This window comes from Scylla paramamosain, chromosome 29 (assembly GCF_035594125.1).
Source record: "Scylla paramamosain isolate STU-SP2022 chromosome 29, ASM3559412v1, whole genome shotgun sequence".
NCBI classification, from domain to species: Eukaryota; Metazoa; Arthropoda; class Malacostraca; order Decapoda; family Portunidae; genus Scylla; species Scylla paramamosain.
Genome location: NC_087179.1, coordinates 11,081,880 through 11,089,379, shown reverse-complemented (window position 1 = coordinate 11,089,379; position 7,500 = coordinate 11,081,880).

Below are 7,500 nucleotides of genomic sequence, written 5' to 3'. Positions count from 1 at the left end.
GTAGGTTGTATTATTATCATTATTATATATGTTTCTTTATTCATTTATTATATTCTATCTATTTATTTGCATTTTTTTTTTACTTTTTTGACGGTGTTGCGGTTTTTTTGTATGAAAAATAATAATTCGTTATTTATTTTTGCTTCCTATTTATGTGTTCAGTCATTTACTTACTTGCTTATTTATTCATCTATCTGTCACTGTTTCTGTTGATGTTACTGTTGTATTTCACATGCGGTTGGTGTTGATTAATGTATTTATCTTTATGGTCGATTGTGGTAAATATAATTAGTTGTATTATCATTTATGTGCTTGTTTATTTTATCATATGTCTTATCTGCTTTGTGTATTTTTTTGCAATTCACCATCTTGTATTTATTTATTTGTTTATTTCTTTAATTATTTATTGTGTGTGTATGTATGAGATCCGCCTTTTGCCTTTACATTGTTGTATTATAAGTAACTGGTATACCTTCTATGTCTCTGTGCATTTTCTTATATGCTGTATTTTATTGACTGTATTTTGTTATATTTATTTGTCCTCTGCATTATCTAAGTGTTATCTATACGTTTTTTTTTTTTTTTTTCATGTTATCAGTGTATTTTCATCTCATGTTTTTTCTTTTTTTTAGTGTGTGTGTGTGTGTGTGTGTGTGTGTGTGTGTGTGTGTGTGTGTGTGTGTGTGTGTGTGTGTGTGTGTGTGTGTGTACTTCTATTTCACTGTGTTTTGCTGCCTTGTCCTCCATCTCGTCCTGTACTACCCCAAATTTTAATGCAGGATAAACTGTGCCACCTTTTCTTCAATAAAAAGTTCTTGTTTTATTATTAGCAACACTTGGCCTTGTACTAACAAATAACATATGGTCTTGCATCTCGTGATTATATCGACTGTATAAAAGATACCTGAATAACTGAAGTAGGCCCAACTGGTCATTTTATTTTCCTTTTTACAAGTACTTTAACCTCACCTAACCTAACCTGGCTTCTGCTATGTGAAAATAACTGAGTAGCTAAATGAAATAGGCATAAGTTTGTTTTCTCTCTCTCTCTCTCTCTCTCTCTCTCTCTCTCTCTCTCTCTCTCTCTCTCTCTCTCTCTCTCTCTCTCTCTCTCTTTCTCTCTTTATGCTACTCTAAACTTACCTAACCTAATATGGCATGATGGAATTCCAAGGTATTCTGAACTAACACAACCTAATCTAACGTAACATAACCTGCTACAACCTAACCAAACCTAACCTAACCTAACCTAAGCTAACCTAACCTCGAACCGAACTTTGAAAAATGCCTAAAGAGATAAGAAAAAAAGAAAATGCAATATTAGAACAATAATTCAATCGAGCTAAGATGAACTTTATATTTTCTTTCCTTCTTTTCTTTTCTTTTTATTTGTTTATTTATTCATCTGTTTATCTTATTTTAACCTATGCCCTTTTTTTAGGCCTTTAGGGACCAGCATCTTCAGTGGGCCTTTTCCTATTTGATTTTTTTTAGTCTTTGGCTCTTACATTAAAAAATATAAATAAATAAATAGCAAGCTTAACCTCATGTACTACGGTCTAAAATAACTTAGACCTAATTTAATTTAACTTCACAAGGAATACATAACCTAAACTAAACTTGACATAAATTGGCCTAACATAACTAATTCAAACCTAACCTAACCTAACCCACACACACACACACACACACACACACACACACACACATATATACATACACACAGATTGTTGTTTATAGATGGATTGTTTATTGACCATGGCACACACACACACACACACACACACACACACACACACACACACACACACACACACACACACACACACACACACACACACACACACACACACACACACACACACACACACACACACAAAGCCAGACACACATGACATAACTGAACCTAATCTAACCTAACCCAACTTAAGCAAAAGAAAGGAAAAAAAAACTAAACACACAACATTACTGAACCTAACCCAACTTGAAAAAAAATAATAAGAAGAAGAAGAAAAGCTAAGCACACATAACATAACCTAACCTAACCTAACCTAACCATACTTCAACAAAAAGAAAAGAAGAGAAACTCCCCCCCTACACACACACACACACACACACACACACACACACACAGAAAAAAAAAAAATCGTTGCAATATACCCACAAGACCCTCGCAGACAGACTACCCATGCATCAGACCATCGTTGTGTATTTCGACACCGTCTCTACAACCCTGGAAATTCCTAAGCTGGGGAAACATTTCAGGCTGGGTTGGCGATAAGGCAAGAATTATATGGTAAGTGGAATTTCCTAACTGAGCGTAGCGGTGACCTGCCGGACGCTGCGCCACCACACACCGCTGGTCGGATCAATACAGGTGTGTGATATTTTCCATGGCAAATTCTCATGCACAGGTAAATAATATAATCTCTTTGGTCCAATTTTTGCATATTCATTCACATAATTTCCTGTTCTCTTATATATAGGTCCTTCATTTGATTCGGTCCATTATACTGCATCAGTGTGTGTGTGTGTGTGTGTGTGTGTGTGTGTGTGTGTGTGTGTGTGTGTCTATGTATTTATTATATTACTATTGGATTGGTAGCTTTGGTCAATAAAATACTTACCTATCTAAAATCTGTATGTCTGTCTGTCTGTCTGTCTGTCTGTCTGTCTGTCTATCCATTTATCTACCCTTGTGTGTGTGTGTGTGTGTGTGTGTGTGTGTGTGTGTGTGTGTGCATGCGAGCCTCAAATACCATGCGATATCACCTGCCACATTTACCACAATGCTCATAACAACTCTACACTTCAACGTTTCCAAGTGCTTCTCTTCTCATTTCTGGCGGCCGAGTACAATAAGCTCACCTGGCTAAACTTAATTACAGGTACTTGGTTTGAAGGAGAAAGCGAACAAGGAGACACTAACCACTATCATAATCACACTCTCATCTACACTTAAACACCCATAGCGATCTTCTGTGTATATGCAACGAAGAAAATAGTGCGGGTATTATTTCTAGATGTGCAAATACGAGTAATTTCACTGATATCTAGTCCCAGAACGCTACATGTACACTCTTCTGTATATTTGATTATGAAGTGTGGGAATACCAATTATCTCATGGTTATCTACACTTAGAACACTCAGCAGTCTCCCTCTCTATACTTGAAACGGAGAACCAGATGTAGTTATTTTTTTCTTGGGCGTATAAACAGACTATGTGTTTTAAAATAGTTACAATACAACTATATTTCCTTATCAGCAGCTCAGGTAAGATACAGTAATACGTGAGGTAATGCAGTAAGCTTTTTTCTAGATCTCCAGTTGTTATGAATTTACAGGTGTGAAGATAGACTTAATTATATATTTTCACAGTTACAATGCGCCTTTATATCCCATTACTAAACAGCAGAGGTACAGTAACACGTGAAATGGTAAATTCTGCAGGTGTCAAAAATAGACAAGATTACATATATCCATGGTTACGACACACCTCTATCCACCAATCAATAGCAGGTACAGTAATAGGTGAAATAAGATACTGCTGCCTTATATCACCAGGCCTCATAATACCATCATTATTATGGGATCACTGTCAGATATACTACATAGCTGTGACGATTATTTCCTGGTGATTTTGGGGGTTGATCATTATTATCATCTCCTTTCGATTTATTCCCCCTCCTATCTTACCTGGATGCTGCACTTAGCTGGCATCATTTCTACCTGCCTTGTGATAACTTAGGACTTGCCTGCCACTTACCTTTGTGTCCATTTCCGGAGGGAGATGAGCCGACAGGTGTTACAGCGGTCTCGACTTACCTGTTCGACTCTCTCTCTCTCTCTCTCTCTCTCTCTCTCTCTCTCTCTCTCTCTCTCTCTCTCTTCATGGTTTATTTCCTGTGGGTAAATTGAAGTGGGTTTAATCTTTATTTATGTATATGCGTATGTGTGTTTTGAAATCTTTGTGAGTAATGTTGAATAAATCATTTTGTGTATCGATGCTGGTTTTATTTTCCTTCCATTTATATTCAGGATTTGCAGTGAAACAATGATGATGATGATGATGATAATGATGAAGAGGGTGATGATACTGATGATGATGATACGAAAAGAGAAGGATAATGACAATATTCGCAAGTATAAAAACGAATACAACTATGTCTACTGCTACTACTACTACTACTACTACTACTACTACTAATAATAATAATAATAATAATAATAATAACAATACTATTACTACCCACAATAATGATGATGATGATAATAATAATAATAATAATAATAATAATAATAATAATAATAATAATAATAATAATAACAAAAGCAACAACAACAACAACATCAACAACAACAACATCAACAAGAACAATAACCAACAGTATATAATGAAATGTAACACGGGTAATAATTAACAGTATTGTTATAATTTCGTACATAAACATTTTCATTTCATTAGTACAACTTCAACAATATATTCTTTTCCTTGTCTTTCAAAATCCCTCTCCTCTTCCTTCTCCTCCTCCTCCTCCACCTCCTCCCCCTCCTCCACCTCTCCCTCCTCCACCTTCTTCCCCTCTCATCCCTTTCCACTTAATTCCCCTCCTGCACAAACTCGTCCCCTTATTAACCTCATCCTCCACCACTTTCACTATCTTCCCTCCCCCCCCCTCATGTCTTCCTACTCCCCCTTTCTTCCCGTCTTAATGGCCCTCCCCCTTGTGACCTCTGCCAGTTGGTACCCGTCTTTGACACCCTCCCTTCCTGAATTTTATTTTGCTTATTCTCTCACTTGCTTGCATCATCCTAGTTCTAGTTCATCTTTCACTAACGTCGTACTGTGAATAAGCTCATAAACTCCCTTTGAAATACAAGAAAAAGAAAGAATAATGAAAGACAAGGGGATGAAGCAAATGTGAGAGAAAATGAAAGCGTAAGGATGATGAAATACACGAAGAAGAAATTAATAAAGAGAAAAAGGATGAATTCATAAGAGAGAAAGACACGGAGGAAATAGAACAGGAAATTAAAGCATAAGGAATATGAAAAAAAGAAGCAGGAAAAATATACACAAGAGAAAATGATGCAGGAACTACAGGTAACCTCACATTTCACTATCTATTCCTGCGTGTGGGTAGATCATACTAACCTGTAGAAATTATAGCAGATTAACCACACCTGAGGAACGTACCGAGGTCTACCTGAGAGCGTCACTCTGATTACCTGAAGGTGGATGCAGGTAACACAAGGTAGGCTAACATTATAGGTAAGAATATGAGTGGGTTGAATTTAAGACACTGGAGCTCTCCGTTTGATTACATATGTTTTTCTTTTTGCTTTTTATCTTATGGTTTGTAATAATGATAAGTTCTTATTGAAGTAATAGTGACTGTGCCTGAATGAATATTGCACTGCGTTATCTTGAGGGGATCTTGCCTCTATAACGTCTTTCCCATGTATGGTTTAGGTATTACTTATCTCTCTCTCTCTTCTTAATGTATTTCATTTTATTTCTACTCTTTCTTTCTTTGTCAAAAGATATATACAAAATATTTACCTCTTCAATTCTTGAGCTGGTTGTGGTGGTGAGGAAAAATAAAAATGTAGTAGATTCTTACTTCTTTAACGTTTCGACAGTGAATTTTCTTGAGAGAAAGTAGACATGTAGTGAGGGAATAGCTGCTTATATGCCCCTCCAAGTGAGTCTTCCATTTTTCCTATAGTCAAAAAGAAATCATCCACTTCACCTTTATGTAACGAGGAGAATTTCAGGAGAGGAGAATCAAGACATCGTTAACAAAATTAAATTATATTTCTTTTCAACAATTTGGGTATCGGCAATTAGTTTTCTATTTCTTACCTTTAAAATAAAAGAATTAATAAATAAAAGTACTATAATCCCGTCCGAGGAGAATATTTAAAGATTATACCATGTGTATTGTGTTTTCAAGGTGACACTGTAGCTCAGAAACTGTAGAATATCACAGGATTACGAGTATAGATTCAGAGGGTACTGCCGCCGACAGTGAGCCGACAAACTAGGCTATCAAAGGCAGAAGGAGTTTTAGGGAAGGTTTTCGGTGGTAAAAAGCGCTGAAGACGAAGAATGAAAAATAATTAACTAGGAATTATATGTTATTTAAGGTTGATTATGGGAGGTTATATATAAGGGCTCAGTAGAGGATAGTATATGTATGTTATTTGAGATAGATCAGTATTTAAGGGAGAATTTTAGGTGAGATGTTAGGCTGTGAGAGAAGAATACTTAAAAAAAATGTCCAGAAGCTGCACAATATTTAAGGTAGATTTGTATTTTAACAAAAGTTTTATTTATTCAAGGATGAAGAAGAAAAAGAAGCCTGAAAAGAGGTGCATCGATTGTGTATATCAAAATACGACAAGAAAAAAAATACTTAGAGAGGGATAATGTTTTCTAAAGACGACTAAAGGACCCTGCTCAAATTTTAACAGCTACACATGACAGTAAAAAAAAGATGAAGACAAAGAAAAGGAAGAAATTTCAAGTGATAGGTTGTTTCCTTTGTGTGACTATAGGTTTCGCAATATAAGCTGAGTGCAGTGAGGATTAAAAATTATATCACTTGATTAATTAGCTTGCGCTGTCGGCATAGGCTAAAGTAAGGCCCATGTATAGTAAATATGGTCTAAGGGTTGGTGTATTTTAGATATGTACAAATATAGCTAAGTATTTTCGTATCACCACCGAAAGGCAACATTTATGATGTTTAGGTATGCAGAAATAAGAAAATTTGCATATTACCAAGAAAAACATAAACAGTTTCCTTTCCCTTTGAAGCTGGAAGACTCTCTCTCTCTCTCTCTCTCTCTCTCTCTCTCTCTCTCTCTCTCTCTCTCTCTCTCTCTCTCTCTCTGATTTCATGACGACAAGAAGAAGCGGAAAACATTACTATAGGAGTATATTTGATTATCTAAAAGTTTCTTGTTTCATATACATAAATTCCAAGGTAGAATTCAGTCCTGCGCGAAGTGGTGAGTTACAGAAGTAAGAGTGATGGTTATATAAACAGTTTGGTTTCTGTAAATATAGAGACAGTTGTGGTTTCAGGCTATACGAATACTGACGGCGCTGCAGGTAAGAATACAGGTAATATAAGTATCTAGGATATGTATAGATGAAGAATGGATATGGTTTCAGATTGCAAAAGTACTTAAGGCGTTACAGGTAAAATACAAATAATATAAACAATTTCCGTTTATATTTAAAGTCATATAATACGTTACACATAAGATTTCAGGTATTATGAATATTCACAGGTAAGATTTCAGGCAACCTACGCGTGATGTGATGACTGTGGCGTGTACAGGATAAAAATTTCAGGAATCAGGATAATTACAAAGTGACGGCGGTGTTCCAGGACGCGTGCAGGTGAGATGTATTATGTTTTAAGGTAAAGAAAAATCTACGTGAAAGAGTCAAAATTTTCAGGTAAAATGTACACACACACACACAC